The following is a 16,843-nucleotide window of genomic DNA, read 5'->3' as shown; positions in this document are numbered from 1 at the left end:
TTTTGAGAATTTTGTGGCAGTTGACAACATTTGCGCGCAGACAATGAAATGAAATTAATAATTTGGACTGTCATTAGTTTATTCGTGCACATGTATTCTGAAAGTGTCCAAGACGTTTTGCAATGTATCCCTTAATAAATACGGGCTTTTGTGGCAAATACGTGGAATTTGAAAATTGGCCGAAGGATAATGAGATCTCAAATTACTTACTTGCACTGGCTTTTGAAGTTATGTTTACATTACTCGAAAGGTGTTCGGAAGGGCCGCATATCAGGGCTGGTGTCCATAAAGGTTCGTATTTGATTAATTTGATTAAATGATGCACTTGAAACACGTGATGATTGACACTGACAGTTCTCTCGGATAATTGTCAAAAAACTATGTTGTCAACATTATCCAACTAAATTACCCTGCTTTTTAGTGTAATTATTATAGCACTCCATTGGATATTACGATACGCAAATCGCGTATCGTAATGACCTCAGTACGAAACCGAAGTAGAAAAAGTTGATATTTCTAACTGCAAATACAAAATTGATTTGAGTGCCCAATTTTCTTAATAATAACTCTATAATAAAACTTATTAACATCGCCTCATATTACAGCGACTTCGTGCCTCTGTGCCGTTTTTGCAATTTAATTAAACGTGGCTGACGAGGGATGTAAACGCTGATGATTGAACCTGCAAACTCATAAATGACTTTTTTAATAATTCGTCGAAGTGGGGCTAAACTGGAAAAATGGTTTAGGTTTTATTATTGCTCCGACGATTGTTCGTAACATGTTCAGCATACGTGTTAATAAGGCTTTTACGAGTGTAGCCTGCAACGTCAATGTCTAATAACTATTTTATTATAACTTGTAATTAACTTTACTACTTGCGCGTTTAGACGGTTTTAATGTTGTGAATTTAATTTCCTTTTAGACGTGCTATTTACAAAGGATTATTTCGATATCGACGTGATTTCTACTTAAATTACTACATTAGATCGGTGGAATGTTTTTCACTTGATTGCTTGTACTTTCAATGAGATAAATTACCTCAATTAATGAAAAAAAGAAGCGTACGTAATGGAATCAATTTTTAATAACTACCTGTGATGGTTTAATCGATAAACTGAAAACTGGACTCGTCAGCTAGTCAAAACGTTTTTAAGAATAATAATCGCGTGAGGTTTATTAAGTTTTTACGTGTAATAACAGCATAATTTATGTACTGTAAAGTAAAAAAAGATGTAATAAATTAATTAAGCGATTTCCAACTCAGTGTAATTTAATTCAAACTTATCTGTCTCCCTTGCATACGATAAATCTACCATTTGCCACAAATCATTGGAAGCTTCGATTTAATTAAGTATAGTATATACAGGGTGTCTGTATTTCGAGCTCCACCATGAGGATCTCATGTAGTGTTATTATAAGAGATGTGAGGTCTGGTAAATTAGAGCAAAGTTGCACATTTTTTGGAGAACAGTTATCATTTTCAGTTTTTGAATTATTGAAAAAAAAATTTTATTTTTGTTTTTAATTTTTCACGCAATAACTAAAAGAACTAGACGCTTTTATCTAGGGCGTTCTTGAGGCACTTTTTTTAAGAATCTAAATCTATCATCGCATTTTCCAAGGCGGTGTTGATGTCAGAGTTACAATTCTCAACTTTGGTTTTTCTTATGGACTTCATATTCGCTGTTTGTACTTTCAAAAAGTGTGTTTATTCTTGATTATAACAATGTATCACATGATCTGATTATCTCTTACATACTGATCAAAATGGAGGAAAAAACAATTTTGCGAAGGGTGCTTTGGAAAAAACGCCAACAAGTTTGTTTTTAAACAAACCAGATTTTGGAAGTTAAATACCTAAAAACTAAATGAAAGGATAAGCTAGAAGTTTATTCTTCGCAAAACAAAACAAGACAAGGTTATAAAAATTTTGCCCACATATTTATTTAATAGAACTGTCAAAATTTAGTTAAACAAAATTTTTGGCGTTTTATCCAATGCACTTCTAGCAAAAACACTTTTTTCTCAATTTTAATCAGCATGTAAGATACCATTATATTATGTGATACATCGTTGTAATCAGAAACAAAAGGACTTTTTAAAAATACAAGTATCGAATATGTCCATAAGACAAACCAAATTTGAGTATTGTTACTTTAATATCATGAACGCCTTGAAAAATACAATGGCAGATTTGGTATCCTTGTAAATAAGTGCTTGAAGAATGTCCTACTTAAAAACTTTTACCTCAGTCTAGCTCTATCGGTTTTCGCTTAAAAAAATGAAAACGAAAATTACAAATTTTGAAGAGGCGGCACAACCTACACTTTGGCGTCTAAAAAATTGTCAAAAATTAAGTAGGTTTGCGTCTTTTAAGTACTTTATTTGAAAGATTACATGACTAGTAGGCGGTGACATTTTAGGGAATGAAATACGCGCGGTTATATATTTACCAAAGCAGATGCAAATTTTTTACCTTTTTAAGATTTTTTATGGGAAGACTGGCTGTTTTTGCTAATTTTAATAGATTTTGAAAAACTAGCTCAGAGATCACACTATTTGTTTAAAATATTTGTTGGTGCCTAATTTATTCGGCGACTAAAATTTTCACAAAAATTATAAATATAGGAATAATGACAAAAAGATAAAATAACTGCTAAAAAGACACTTTTTATTTAATTTACCGTTTATAGCGAACCTCGGATATAATCTTTGTTATAACGAATATACAGGGTGTATCACCATGGGGATTTTAGTTCTTATAAGAGATACGAGATTAGTTAAATTAGGGCAAAGTTGTATATTTTTATGCTGAACAACATTATCTGAAAGAAAATTTGATGCCACTTTCAGTTTTTGAATCATTGAAAAAATCATTTTTTTTGTTTTTATTTTTTAACCGAAAACTAAAAGAAATTGACGTTTTTGAGTAGATTATTCTAGTAGGCACTTTTTTTACAAGAACTCTAAATCTGCCATCGCCTTTTCCAAGGCGTTCTTAATGACAGAGTTACAACACTCAACTTTGGTTATTCTTACGGACGCCATATTTAATACTTGTATTTTTGAAAAGACTTTTTGATATGATCGAATCTTACATGCTGATTAAAATTAAGAAAAAAGCGTTTTTGTAAAGAGTGCTTTGGAGAAAAACGCAATAATTTTGTTTAGCAAGCTAAATTTTGACAGTTCTATTGAATATGCGAGTTGAATTTTTCTAACTTTGACTTCTTTGGTTTTGCGAAGAATATACTTCTAGCTTATCACGTCGTTTAGTTTTTAAATAAGTAAGCTTGGTGGAAATGTGAATCTTCCAGATCCAAATTCAATTTAAGCTCCAAAATCTAGTTTGTTTAAAAACAAAATTGTTGGCATTTTTTCCAAATCACCCTTCGCAAAAATGCTTTTTTCTCCATTTTGATCATATCATGTGATACAACGTTGTAATCAGGAATAAAAACAAATAATAAAAAATACATAAGAATTAAAAAATTTAGATTCACTGTAGAAAAGTGCCTGAAGAACGTTCCTAGTTAAAAACGTTTAGTTTTTTGGTTTTCGTTTGAAAAAATAAAACGAAATTTATTAGTTTCCGTTTTTTCCCAATAATTCAAAAAGTAAAAATACATATACATATTTTCTTTCAGATAATTGTTCAGCATAAAAATGCGAACTATACACACTGTATAGGCTACTCTACTATAGATAGGAATATCATAGATGAGCATTTGTATAGCATTTCTTCATCCTTTATGCATAAGCAGTGGCGTACGCATCAAATCCACCCAACTGCAACATCATTTCCTGCGCTCCTATTATTAGTTTCTCAATAATAACACCTCTACCCCATCATCCAGAAAGCCAAACTGCACTCAAGCTCAGTCAACCAAGCCTCAGAGGACCCCCGTCACTCTATAACTTTAAATAATATTTTTGGCACGACGACCGTAAAATTTCTCCGATCGAGATTTATTTCCGGCGCAGGAATCGATACGAAACCGACCGTAAATCAAATCTCCTGCAGCTTTCCACATTTCTTGCGTCCACTGGCAGCGTATTCCACGCCACTGATGAAATTTATATTAACGCCGATCCCCGTGCGGCCTTGACAACGAGACGCACCACAAATAAAAACTCAGATCGTATCTGGAGGAGTTCGTGCAACTTCTCTGTGATGCTGCTGCATAAGGGCCATTCTTGACGGAGCTTTTGCTCTCTTAGTTCCGCCAGCCCCGACTTCATCGACTTACTCACCGACTGTATGTTTGTGCGTATGTTGACAAAACCAGAAGCACAAAGAACTGCATGGAAATGCAATTATTTTGTCCACCTACCGGTAACTCATTACGTTTTACAGCTTGAATTCGTGTAAGTACTGTACTGTGGTCGTAATTAAGACGTGGCAGGAATGACGTTTGCAGGAAAATAGATTCGATTATTCGAAGGACGAAGGGTGAAGAATGCGCATAACAATGAGAAAAACTGAATTCTGAAAATACCAAAGGAAGGTGTGTCGTAGTAAAGTGTATCTATAGATTTTTATTCTGAGTGGAAAATGTAGAGGAAGTTATTGTTTCTGTCTTTTGACCAAAAACATAATGTTATATGACAGGAATGCATATTAATATTTCATAAAGCATTTCCTGGCGAATACTCATTTACAAATGGACGTGCATCATTTAATTTGAATCATGACATGTGACAATGGGTTTCATTTTGTATCATGTTGACAATATTAAATATTGCTAACGACGGGTAGCTATAATGCATTTAATAATAACAGTTAAAAATTTATTGTCTTATTGTTTTCTTCAGTTGATATGTATTGTGAAATAATCAGTCAATTTTATCCAAATGAGAAATAAAATAACATTTATGTACTGGATTACCGTTTTCTATTTTCTAGCGTACACTAGTGGCTAAACAAGTACAGATTAACCGAGATAATTGTTATATTAGCTGTTTCATAACTATAAAAACGGCAAAGTCGCATTTATTTTTTTTTTAAAAGATTGATAAAATTGTAAAAACGTTATTAGTGATTAGATCTCTCATTGAAACTATAAATTACATTAGCTATTAATTGTATGAAGTGCATAAATAATTTATTACAGCTAATTTTGAGAGAAAATGCGACGTTGGCGTTTTTATTGTTTTGAGACAGCTAATAGGTATAAAGGAAATTTTCGGAATTCGTAAATTAACAAATTAAAAACAAAGCAACAAATTAGCAGTTAATGTAATGAAAGCGTGAAAAGAAATGAAGAAATTTGAAAAATTTTGGGAGAACCAGAGAGGTGTAGTTGTTTTCTTAGTAAGAACAAAGTTGAAACACAATGTAGAAACGAACTCTTATTTTTTTAACTGCTGATAACTGGACTTTATCAATGTACTTTTTAGAAATTTCAATGTGTTCCTTTAGACCGCCTTTTTCCAACTCAGCAAAGATATGTATGCTTTTTTGTGAATAGGACTGTACCTAAATCATAAATGGGATACCTACGTGTTCGCAGTCGGCACTTTGATCAGGTCGTTCTAAAAATTTTGAGATGTGGAAACTAAATGAATTTTTGGTTTTTTGTTTGGCTAAATCTAAATTACAGTATCAATTCTATAAATTCATCTCTAAACAAGGTGTCCCAAAATTGGCGAATTCCTTGTTCAAACCGTTGCAGAGAAGCCCTCAAGTAGTTCAAATGTAAAAAAAAAGATTTGGGACTTTACCATAAAGGTACACTTCAGGTGCACCTTATATAGCGTTTTCTTCAAATGCAGGCTAAAACTTTCAGTGTAAAACAATTTTTCGAAAAATTAATTAGCTTCATTTTGAAGTAAAAAATAATAATTTTTTTAAATTTTTCTTAGAAATAAAAGGGCAAATACAAAAATTAAAAAAAATCCTCCAAAATAAAGCTATTTTTTGAGAAATTGTTTTACATTATTATTCTCCACAATCATCTTCACCATACATGAGAACAAAATTGAATGTTTTATCCTGCATTTGAAGAAAATGAATTTCCCAATTTTGAGACAGCCTGTATAAAAACAAATGCAATTTAAAAACATTAGTTTAACAGCTTTCGTTAAAAATTATACGAGTAGTAGAACTTGTTTATTGGTAATATTACTTTCAAATTTACAAATTAGGAAACAAATTGTAAAAAAATGAAACTGGTAACAAAATTTTGAAATTCTTGGTATTCTTAACTACCATATGAAAATGAAATCGAAAAAAGGAATTACAATTTGACGTCCATCAATTCTTTTTAACTTAAAATAAAGTTTTTTAAGTTGAACAGTATATTAGATATATTTTTACATTACTAGTTTAGGTACCTATACTTAAAAAAGTAATGGAATTTTAATATGTTCAAAAATGGTTGTTCATCAAGTGGACTATGGAATTCAAAATCAATGTGTCACTTGGTCCAAATGACTATCGTAATTTTTCTGTCAAGTCTTTGAACTAGCTGTTTACTCACTTTTTGGCAAAGTTTTTTTAAGTGTAGGGTTTGTTTTGATTTGTTTTATATTTCCGTGATTTTTGTTGTTGTTTATTCTTTCGTTTTTGATTTCGAAGCATTTTTGCATTATTTTGACTGATCTGTCACTGACGACATTCACAATTTAAATTAGGCGGCAAATTACGTTAGATTTTAAATTACGTTACATTAGGCGCAAATTTCATGCAAATGCAACTAAAATGTTACACTACAGTTTTTCTTACAAGAAAACACTTTTATTATCGAAGCTCATTTTCAAGTTGGAGAAGTAATAAATGGAGAATTTTAATATTCGATATCTAAATGGCTGTCATTAATTCTATAAAGTGGCATTTCTGATCTTACATGAAAAATTTACAAACGACTAGATGAAAATCAATCTAACATACCTTGTATAGGTAAAGCCTATCGCTTTTCGTTCTGGAATTATTCAACTTTTTGTTAAAAAAACACGACATTTGAAAATTCACTTGGAAATTATAAATTATGTATTTTTCAAAATCAAAAGTGAATAAATTTGATATCATTGATAGGGGTCAAAGATTTTACAATAGAAAATAACTTATTCTGAAGCTAAAAGCCCCCGAAAGAAATTTGGTTCGGATAGCTGCATCAAATGCATCGATTTTGTCGAATAAATCAAAGGCAGAATATAGGTATATGTAATTGTTTTTAAATTATACTAAAGGAAGACTGGTTGTATAGTTGCTAAAAGTTTTTAAAGCGGATGGAACATTCAAATTTGGTTTTGTAGACCACAGATCAAGTGCTTTTTATTGTAGATAAACATATTATACAGGTTATAGATACAATGTGTTCAAAAATGGTTGTTCATCAAGTCACCTGTGAAAGTTAAACGTCATGTGTTGCTTAAATTAAATTGTGAATGCCATCAAGGTTACAAATCCGTCAAAATAATACAAAAAAGCTTTGAATTCAAAAACGAAAGTTACACAATAAAACAAAAACCAAGACAAACCCAGCACTTTGCTGAAAAATGCAATAAAGTGAGTGGAAAGCTAATTTTTGATAGAGAAATTACAAAAGTCATTTGGACGAAGCGGCACATTGAATTTGAAATTGAAAATCTACTTGATGAACAACTATTTTTGAACACATTGTACATATTACGCATGTATGTAAGATAATTATTAGATACTTTTGAGTGGCACCATGATTAATTTTTTTGTAGTGTTTGATTTCCTTCAGTTTTAAATAGATTGCATCACACTCTGAAGAGTAAAGTTTTTTTTATACAGTAATGTTTTCTTATAACAACAAATCTGATTATAACGAACACTGGGATAAAACGAACTTTATTTTGTTTAGGTATCTCCAGCTAACTGAACACATGAACTTGTTTATTATAACGAAATAACTATAATAAAACAAAAAACAAAAGACTACCGATAGACTTCAAGTAATTATTTACAATTTCTGATGAGAAAAGAACTCAAATGAGAGAAAATGCCAATAGATACACATTTGAGAAGATTTCTGGAAAATAATTTTCCCAGCTATCAAACTCTCATGTGATAGGTATTCGATGGCTTATTATTTTTTAACGTTTCTAAAAAGCAATATAACTTTTCATTTTCATTCATGTGGTTCACTTTTTGCTAATTGAATCAATCTTACAGTGAATTTTCTACTTATGTTACCGGTTATCATTGGTTCTTAGATATGTCAAAAAATAATCAATATTCTTTTGTTTGCTTATAACGGACATCGGTTATAACTTATAACGCACCATTTCAGTCGCTCCCTTGGGGTTCACTATAAGCGGACTTCACTGTACGTAGTAAAGAATATTTATCGATTTTTATTTATATTTTATTACGAAGCATTATCAATATCAAATATCTCTTTTGAAGAATCATATGTGATTATTACAATATTTGTCTTTTGAATTTTTCCGAATTCTTGTAATTGTTAGTTGATTTTGTAACAAGTTCAAATTTTGATCAAATACCGAAACATTATGGATTGATAATACACGAAAATAATTCTAACAACTAAACAGATTGCCGTAATTTGAGGTGATATGAATAAACCACCCACTAAAAATTAAAAAAAAAATATTTCGTTTCGTGTGCTTTACAACAAACCATTAGCTACTGATCATACTGATGCTAGTCTGCATTTCATTACATTATTGGTCCCATAATTAAAAATTTATTAAAATTCAAACATACATATGTAAAGTCACCAATAAAAAGCATAGCAGAATTTGGTGGATTACTGTGACTGGAGGCATGATACCTATTAGCTGTTTCAAAACTATAAAAATGCCAACATCGCATTTTCTCTCAAAATTAGCTGTTATAAATTATTCATGCACTTCAAAAAAATAATACTTTCTTTATACTTTAATAATACTTTAATACTTTATACTTTCAATGAGAGATCTAACTATTGATAACTATTTTACATTTTTATCAACTTTATTAAAAAATAATAATTTGGTAAAATGCGACTTTGGCGTTTTTATAGTTTTGAAACAGCTAATATACTCGTTTGTCTATCCATCAAGATTTTACTATATTATTTAATTGTTTAATTCAATCAGCCAATCAGTTTATTGTGTTTATTGGGTCTAATAAACTTACATAAGCTCGTAAATTTCTAGAACTGCGATTTTAACCAGTGTTAAATTCTAACAGAACGTTAAAAAAGTTACAGGATAAGGCCTATTTAATCTTTAAAAATACTCCTACAATAGAAAGCTCGGCTGTTATTCATTTTGATTTAATTTTATTATAATAATATAATACTCATATTAACAACATGTAATTGTTATAGGCGTTGGTTGATCTTTCAAGGAGTTACCTTCATATTCCATCACAAAATACCAAGCGTGCCTTAAATACATTCTAAGGCCGCGGTGATCGGCGATATTAATACCTACAATAATCATGTTTTCATGACGTTTTTATATCACCAACACTAAACTGCATACAAATTTCTAAAACCGTCTCCTTTATAAATTACTTCACTATGCGATAGCTACAAAAGGGTTACATAGTGGACATTTTCAGATTCCCCTTTCGCTTCAGCTTTATTGATTGACCACACAATCAGCTACAACAGAGGAGCCCATTGATGAGAACTTCCCACAAAAAGGTGGATTAGTACTTTTAAAACAAAATCATTGGGCAAATAGAAGGCACTAATCATTTTAGTACTAATCATAAGTAGTACTAAGTTTCAAGCCATGTATTTGGCTTTTTTATTATTTTGTAACAAACACTAACTCTGTAACACAATAAAGATAACCTTTTTAACGGAAAAGCTTTCCAGTTGATGTGTCTGTTCACATATTCTGACCTCGTCTGCAAAATTGTTACACCTAAATACGGAATAAATTATATTGATGGCTTTATTACACATTTTTTTCAGAAGTGTTATTTCAAGTTATGTTTTTCCGGTGATCATCAATTAGTTACAAGCGTTCGGCAGTAAATTATGCAGGCAGCATGAAAATATGATTAATGTAAGGAAAGAGGCAGCAGGATGCGTGCAGCGTATCAATTTAATAAAATCCACAAGTCGACGTAAACAATCCCATTAATAGCAAGGATTAAGTAATGCCTAAGTGTTATGTAAATAATAATTTATGTAAAATTTCGTTTAATTAAATTTTGCATCAGGGGCAATTAGTTCCAGCTCATAAAACAATTTAGGTGTTACAACTGTGAGAAAAGATAATTGCATGTAAAACAGAGCTCGTCCCTATAAACATCATTCTCAACCTATCACTGACTGAAGAAACTACGGATTTCGAACACATCTACTACAGGGTGTATCAGAACTACGTACTTTAATCTTAACAGGTAACAGTGCGCAACGACAATAAAACATCTTTTCTATTTGTAATTTTTTAATAAAAAATCGCAAATTTACTTAAAATTTGGAAAAGATAACGTACTGAAACCCGTCTATGGAGACAAAAATAAGAGTCGAACTACAATGTGTTCAAAAATGGTTGTTCATCAAGTTAACTATAGAATTTAAATTCAATGTGCCGCTTCTTCCAAATAATTGTTGTAGTTTTTCTGTCAAATCTTTACATTAGCTTTTTACTCACTTTTTTGCATTTTTCGGCAAAGTTCTTTCAAGGGTAAGATTTGTCTTGATTTGTGTTTTATATTTTCGTGATTTTTCTTGTAAATTTTTAGATTCGAATCATTATTTTGACAGATCTGTCACTTTGACGGCATTCACAATTTAATTTAAGCGGCACTTTACGTTCAAATTTCATAGGTGACTTGATGAACAACCATTTTTGAACACATTGTATTTTCGTTGTGATGGAAACGGACAATTTAAGCAAAGAATAAAGCACAAGAATGAAAATTGTTGCTATGAATACAAATTAAAACTAAACACTGACCGGCTCGTTTACACAAAAAAAGGAGGAAAATAGTGAAAATTATAAATAAGAATTTTGCAAAATCTTATACTATAGAAAGTTGTTTTATGTGATGAGTTTTATAACGTATTGAAATTAACACACGTATTTCTGATACACCCTGTATACTATTCAATAAAAAACGCATTAAAACCCCCTTCCGAAATTTTACGGCTTCAAGAACAAAGCGTTGTAATTAAGGTAATGACGATTGCCATTAGGCCCTTCGTGGTAGAACCAATTCATGATTCCTTAATTACGCTCTCACGAGCATTGTTGAATAATCTTATTTTGGAAAATCAGTTCGGTCTGTAAATCCTGTTAACAGTGGGGGAGAGCAGGAATTTGGGCCTTATGTGTGAAACACGCCAATTAGATTAAAGAGGGTGACGACTCGAGATAAAATGCTGCATCGGAATTGCGATAATGTTATTGTGGAGTCATATGCAGCGGCTCCCTGCAAAGATCCATTTTCTGCTTTGGTTAATTGAAACGTACTGCTGAACGGGGGCGCTTTGTGCCAAGACTCCCCTCATCTATTTTTCAAGGCTCATCCTTTATTCAAGTCGCTTTTTAATTCAATTGTGACAGAATGGATATTTGTGCCAGAAAATCTTCGACGTTTCTTCGACATTTCGTGCCAATTGGGGACCCAATTAAAGGCTTGATTGTAATCTAGCTTATGTTATTACCAGCCAGGTAATTATTGTTGGATTATGCTCTTGTCTTTTTGATTAATCTTATTTACATTTGAGACAACATTAATAAGAGGCCTTGACCTGGCAAAACTCGTTTGTTTCTCCACACGTAATAATTAAAACGACCTTTGTTAAAAGTTTGTCGGTAAACTTTTCCCTGAAATTTAAAAAATGGCGACTTTTCTCGCTTAATGTTTCTTTAATATTGTCAGGTGATAAAAGCCAGTCTTACGGGAAATTCTGATTGTCTTAATGAAACTCGGAAGTCTAGTTAAGTATTGATTTTATAATTTAGATCTGTGTACATGAGCTTTTAAATTATGAACAGACGTATCCGTCTTGTCAAAAAGTTAGCATTTAAAGGAGTTGATTAAAAATTATTATTGCGCGATTTTAACGTACCGTGAGGTTTGCAAATAAAGTAGTGAAGAATGGTCGTTTCAGTTTACATTTAGAATTACCGCATTTTATTGTAAATTACCTTGTAATATATTTTATCGCTAGTTTATGGTATTATAATTCATACGAGACCACACAATACCATGGTAAGTTTACATCTGCACGGGTTATGAAGGTGACAAAACTGGATTGATAAAGGAGGCTTGGAATTGGAACAGAGTACGAACAAGTTAGTTTTTTATTATTTGTCAGGTTAGTTATAACTTATGAGTTATGTTATAACACAATTGAAGATAACTTATTTTAAAATGCTAATAAACAAAATTAAATTATACCTACTTGTAGTTTGTGACTGGATTCGTACAAGAATAATAAGTATAGATGGTATTCGAAGGTCAAAAACTACCCAGTTCAATCTTTGTGAGGGTGAGTCAACATTATTAGCATCACTTTTAGTACCTTTACTATAAACTTTGGTTGGCTTTTCAACCGGCGGGGTGTTTGAATTTCGTACATTGAATAGGTATACAGCGTGGCTCAGAATTGGCGAATTCAAGTTTATAGCATTGTAGAGAATCACTTTACTAGCTAATCAAAATATAGAAACAAAATAAAGACAAAATAAGATTGTGATCATCTCTTATCATCTACACCATAAATAACCATACATACTGAAACTTTTAGCCTGCATTTAAAGAAAATTCAAAAAGTGATCTTCAAACCCGTGTACTGGGTGTGGCAACCTTATCGCGCACCCAAGAAAATTGCTACTTCTAATGAAATAAAAATCCTGAAATTTTACACACCAGCCACTGATAAGGGCTATTCTCGATTTTTATTAAATTATTATAAATAAAGTCGTAGCAGTTTTGTGAGTTTTTGGGCACTAACTGTTAATTTCACTACAAAGTTCTTAGACCAAATGATGTATTTTTACAAATTTTCATTTTTTTCTTTGGTTAGACTACTGAAGTGATTCTCTACAATAATAATGCTCTGAACTCGAAATTCGTCAATTGTGAGGCACGCTGTTATAAATAGTACCTAGCTTCCTTAAAAGATGGATTTGATATTTTCAAATAAGAAAGGTTAAAGAAAGTAATTTAGATCTACCGATTCCAAAAACTCCATGGCTTCAATCCATATTTAAAAAAAGTATGGATAAATATTGTATCGCCTTCGTATTTAGATATGAAAAATGAAATAGCGTCAAAACTGTCCGAAACTTTTTTGCTTGCCAACGTTCCAAGTAAAAAAACAAAAACAAGTTGGGAAACGGTTTACATCGTGTTCTAAAAATCAAAAACCGTTTTTTTTGTTGAAACTAAGGACTGACAAATTCATATTATAGGTGTTCTACCTACTATGTGACCATTTAAATTTATACATAGAGTAGGCTTTATCAGTTTTTTAAGTTGGATGAAAACGCTGGTTACACTGGTCAGCATGACTTTTTTTTTTCTAATGTCTAGTACTTAGTATGTTTAGTACATGTTTCGTATCTACTTTTTTATGCAGATTTAAAAAATGAACTCAACAATTGGCCATCACGTCGGGTCTTTGAAAAAAATTGTTAAATGTTTTTATAAAACTTGATCAAAATTCACTGTATGCTTGGTATTTTCTTATATTACTAAGTACGAATGAAAAAGAAATTATTAAAACATATTTAAGAAGTTGGTTATGTCAAAAGAGCATTGCTATCCCGTTTGCGAAACCTATAGTTTCGCGTTTCTCAAACAGATCATTGAAAAGATTATTTATTAATTGTTACTTTTGTTGCACTAACACCTTAATAATAACTTGACGTGTTATAAAACTGTTTTTATTGTTATTATGTACTATACAAATTAATAATTATTTATTTAACGAGTTTGAGTGTAAATCGGCCGCTTTATTTCACGAGTGGATTATTAATTTGTGGATAATTTATTATGCACGAGGTGAAATAAATGAACTGACTAACACGAAAACGAGTTGAACACAACATTTTATTCTTCGAATTAGACTCAACAAATCTTAAAATTGCTTTAAATCTTTAAAAAAAAATCTGACGTTTCGTACTGAGAAATGAAACAGTTGTTAAAACTTCTTTACACACGAAAAAAACCGTAAATTTTGACAGTGTCGAAGAATAAAATTAATTTAGATATAATTTACAAAAAAATAAAATAAAATTGATTGTTTACTGTTATCATAATTAATCAAGGTAAAGACTGTGAAGAGACAAATAATCAAATTTAAAAATGTAGGGTAAAAACTATCCCCACTATTTTGATTTCCGTTTTTTGACAATTTCAGCAAGGAAATATTAAATTTCAGAGTTTTTTACATAAAAATGGTCTCTTGTGTTGTTTCGATAGAGTTCACCGTTCTGAGTAAAATCGATTTTAAATTTATGTTACAGACCAAAAACAGCATGAAAATCAGAAAGGACGACCAAAACCAAATTGCAATCTTGGTCTTTTGGGGTTAGACTGCATGAATTTGTACGAAAATGTCGGTTTTAGCTTGTACATTTTCAGGACAGGTTTTGGTCACGAAAGCCTCTGTTCTCCCTAATTTTCATGCTGTTTATGGTCTGTAACTTAAATTTTAAATCGATTTTACTCAAAAACGGTGAGCTGTATCGAAACAATACAAGAGACCATTTTTGTGTAAAAAACTATGAGATTTATGATTTTCTTGCTGAAAGTGTCAAAAAACTAAAACCAAAATAATTAGAGTATTTTTTACCCACCACCCCTTCAGTTTGGGACACCCCTGACTAAAAATTTCTACATTTGATCCTCGAATTCGATTAGGCGTATAAAGGTTATCAACTGTACCAAATTTTGTAATTTTACCTGTAATGATTTCTGAATTACTGAGGAAAATCTACCGAAAAAAGCTTCCTTTTGAGGGGGTGTAGCTCCCTTACGAAATATTTTTGATACATGTTTATAGGTAATTTTTACCTTAACATTGAATATTCTATCACCTTTTTAAATTTGTAACAATACAAACGGAACATCCTGTATAATGTTATAATTATTTAGGTATGTAGAAATACAACACATACCTACATTGTTAATTTAAAATTTGTTTACTATAGATTTGCTTGCTCAAAACCGAGGCTAAAACAAACTTTAATTAAATTGCAGTGTGCCTAACATACACGTAGTACAGTCGCATGTAACTAGATAAACGAGAGGCTGACAAAATGTAAACTTTCATTAGAAGCCTCCATCATGTTAATTTACGTGTCAGTAACTTTTCTCTTAAACCACTTTTAGACTTATACCTGAGTACCTAAAAGGGGCATTGGCTCCACCCAATTTGCATTGATGTTATAAACAAAATCACTCGTGAAAACTATAAGAAGAGGCTGTGAACTTAAAGACGTATGTCGTCAAAATTAAATGTCTATTTAACGCTTAGCAGTTTTTTAACTTAACTTAAAACTTTGTGGCCAATAGACATAACTCAAACTAAAAACATTAGCGCATTTAAGATAGCATTTAAGATCTTAATTTAGGGGATTTCTGTTTATTGCATGCTTTCGTTAAAAAAGTTTTTCTTTTAATTAAAAGAAATTGTCTTTTGGTGTCAATGTGTCTAATTGTCTAAAGAACAGTGGTAATAACAAGCAATATGATCATAGTCATTATAACACTGTCCAAACAATTTGCACATCTTTTTCTCCTTTCTCTAGAACCTATCTTATAAAAAAATACGCATTTGAACGACTAAAAGTCGTCTTTCTTTATCTACAATGTGGAATTTTTAACTGGAGTAAAATTCGCAACTTAGATAGAGTCCATTTTTCTTGAAACAGGTCGATTTTTGTTTTTTTTTGTCCATCATTTGGTGGACATAGGTATGTACACTATCTGCTGCCCAAAAGCACCGCCACCTGTATAAAAAAATAATATTCATAACTTGAATGTAAGCGATTTTTGTAAAAAATCCTGAAATAGGTCGGTTTTTGTTTTTGCTTACGCATATCATTTAGTCCATATGGTTTTTCTTTATTTGTTGTCACAAATGCACAGTCACCTCTAACTTTTTTTTTCAAATGTAATAGTATATCAAATGTTGTTGCATTAAATACTGTTCAACTCATAAAATTGGTTTTATTTTTATTACGTAGGCTTTGAAAATATGTAAAAACCAAATAGTGAATTATTTTATTAAATTATTATTATTTTTAAAGAAAAAAGAATGTGAATAAAATAGCAAGTCAGGGACGGAATTTTGACTAAATTTGTTTTGGAATATTTTCTGGCTTCTCAGTCCATTGCTCTTCCTTGGCAATAATAATATACCAGGTGAAAAAAAAAATCATTCGCTTATATTAGTTGTTTCAAAACTATAAAAACACCAACGTCGCATTTTACCAGATTATTTTTTTAAATATGATTGATAAAATTGTAAAATACTAGTTATTAATGTTTAGATCTCTCATTTATTACTTATTACTGTTACTATTACTTATTACTTTATTACTGAAAGTATAAATTACAATAGCATAACAGCTAATTTTTAGAGAAAACAAACCGTTTCATTTGAAAAAAAAGTTAGAGGTGGCTATGCATTTTTGACAGCAGATAAACAAAAACCATATGCACCAAATGGTGGGCAAGAAAAAGTAAAAGTTGACCTGTTTCGGGAATTTTTACAAAAATCGCCTATATTCAGGTTATGAATCTTATTCCAATTAAAAATTCCACTCTGTTCCACTATCAGTCTGTATCTCGGTCTGTATAGATATATTATCGGTTGAAAGTGGTTGTTTTTTAGATACTAAGTACCCAAATATATCCTTTAGTATAAGTGGTAGGTATAAC

General features: G+C 31.0%; 1 protein-coding gene across 1 annotated transcript in view; it reads left to right on the top strand.

Moving 5' to 3' along the window:
• Positions 1-9,829, top strand: part of LOC103314558 (uncharacterized protein) — a 33,533-nt gene extending 23,704 nt beyond the window's left edge. Inside the window, exon 3 of the transcript XR_010336438.1 lies at positions 9,545-9,829. The gene's annotated coding sequence lies outside the window, so the exon portion shown is untranslated. The remainder of the gene's footprint in view (positions 1-9,544) is intronic.
• The last annotated feature ends 7,014 nt before the right edge of the window (positions 9,830-16,843 follow it).

The sequence above is a fragment of the Tribolium castaneum genome, chromosome 1 (genome assembly GCF_031307605.1).
Source record: "Tribolium castaneum strain GA2 chromosome 1, icTriCast1.1, whole genome shotgun sequence".
NCBI lineage: Eukaryota > Metazoa > Arthropoda > Insecta > Coleoptera > Tenebrionidae > Tribolium > Tribolium castaneum.
The sequence above is the reverse complement of the archived record's forward strand: the minus strand, read 5'-3'. Positions and strand labels throughout refer to the sequence as shown.